Consider the following 2,315-nt stretch of genomic DNA (forward strand, 5'->3'; position numbering starts at 1 on the left):
GGGGTTATCCTTGGGTGTGTGGGGGGGGTAATCTGTGTGTGTGTGGGGGGGTAATCTGTGTGTGTGTGTGTGTGTGTGTGGGGGGGTAATCTGTGTGTGTGTGTGGGGGGTAATCTGTGTGTGTTGTGTGGGGGGTAATCTGTGTGTGTGTGGGGGGGGTAATCTGTGTGTGTGTGGGGGGGGGGTAATCTGTGTGTGTGTGGGGGGGGGGGGATATTCCGATCACAAACACATCACAAAGCATTAGATAGTTAGATAGTATAATTAGATAGCCCCCACTCCCTCGGTGGTTACCGAGATGGTGTGTCAGGACAGACAGTGGTGTTCAGTGTATATCACACAGGGGAGAGTCCCTGCCCAGGTATCTGTGAGCAGTGTGTGGCTGTCTCTCTCGCTCTCTCTCTCCCCGCCACCGACACCGGCACACGCTGTGTCCATGGGGTTAATTTAAAGCTGTAATAACCCCATTTATTGCCTGTATATAGGTCGCTAAACCGACGCGCCTGAGGCTGATCTCCGCCCGTGGGTCCCGGTCCAGTGCAGACATGGCTCGGTTGCAGTTGCTTTTGCCAGAGATGTCAGAGTCTTGCGGGAGGGGGCGAGAGGTAGATGCTGCTGCACACAGGCTGGGGAGGGGGGGGCTTGTGTTTAGGTGGTTTATATACCGGCTGTAACTTTAACCCTATCTTTACCGTCAGTACCATGTCCAGGGCATCAGAGACTCCCATCGTCCCTGTAGCGTATATTTACCATTTTATTTGTTTACATTATTATATTTACTCTTAGATTTAAATCTATTTAAACAGGATTGAAACTACACACTCCCTCCCTCACTTCTCTCTGTCTCTTTCTCTCATCTTTCTCTGTCTCTCTCACAGTCATCCTTTCTCGTTGTCTCTCTCACGCTCACCCCTCTCTGTCTCTCGCACACACTCACCTTTATATGGAAGTTTGGTTCTTATCCAACTCTCGTTATGGCAAATCACTGAGAGCTCCATTTGGATAAGTGCAGATTGGTGATAGTCAGTGCGTGACCTGAAGACGAATAAGACGAATGAATAATCGATCCTTAATTAAAATTACAAGGGTTCTGTATAAATATCACACAATAATACAGCAACACACATGGTTCAGTTGAATTGGATACTAATCTTTGTATTTGGTATTTGGTTACAACTGAAGGGGCCTTTAGGATCTTAACGTGTCATCCCAAGTGTGACACCCCCCACCCCCAGCACCCCATTGCAATGTTAGCCTGGCCTGGGAATCCTGTGAACCCACATCCTGCTGACACAGAGGGGAGAGTGAACCAGGCTGACACATCATAGCCTCCCCTGGACGTTTGGAGCCAAAGAGTTGAGTTGACAGCGGATCAAACGCGAGCGCGTTATTATTACACAGTAATCAAACGCCTCCGTCTATATAACCCGGAGATCATTGATCACAATTGGGGAACTCAATTTAAACCTTCACCCGACCGGTATGGTCCCTCCGTGACCCAGGACACTCCTAACTGTTCTCTCAGCTCACAGAGGAGAAGTGTGTGTCTGTGTGTGTGCGCCGGGGTGGGGGGAGGATTTATTCCCTGTAACAAAAAAAATGTATTTAATCGAGCAGCAAGTGGCCCAGTCCAGGATTCAATGTGGACTTTCCTGTCAACTGTTCTGTAACTTGTGCTATGAATGGGGGTTATATGGGTGTTGTGTAGGAGGTTGGATGCTATTTTAGGAATCTCGTTTTATTTCATTCTAACCCCGTTTACGAGCGAGTTCACATCAGCTGCTGCCACCGCAGGATTGGAAATAAGAGGGCATTTTTACACTTAGCGCGCAATAAGCTGAAGTCAAAAGAAAAATACAGAATAATAATAATAAACTGGTGAGAAAGCACTGTTGCAAAAAAGACAGTACAAAGAGTGAGCCGCTGTGAGGCTTCAGGAGCGAGTGAAAAGTAACAGGAAACTCACTAACCCATTGCACACACACACACACACACACACTGGTACCTTTAAGCCAATAAAATGTTGGAAGGCAGACTGAAATGGAATGTTTCCCTTGTAAAGCATTCATCGTCGCCCCTTTAAACCCCCTCCCCCCCCATATCAGGAAGGCGGTGAGGCCTGGCAGCCAGTGGGAGTCGGTTGTGGTTTGGAGGGGGAGGGGCGGTGAGGAGCTGTCAATCACAGGGAAGAGGAGTGACTGGCGTCAGTAACTGCAGAGTGGCCCCTCCTCTCCAATTACTCACACACACACACACACACTGGGCTGGGCACACAGCAACTAACCAAAAAACAACAGCCCCACATCCACATCCAA

This window comes from Callorhinchus milii, unplaced genomic scaffold (assembly GCF_018977255.1).
Source record: "Callorhinchus milii isolate IMCB2004 unplaced genomic scaffold, IMCB_Cmil_1.0 Scaffold8, whole genome shotgun sequence".
NCBI classification, from domain to species: Eukaryota; Metazoa; Chordata; class Chondrichthyes; order Chimaeriformes; family Callorhinchidae; genus Callorhinchus; species Callorhinchus milii.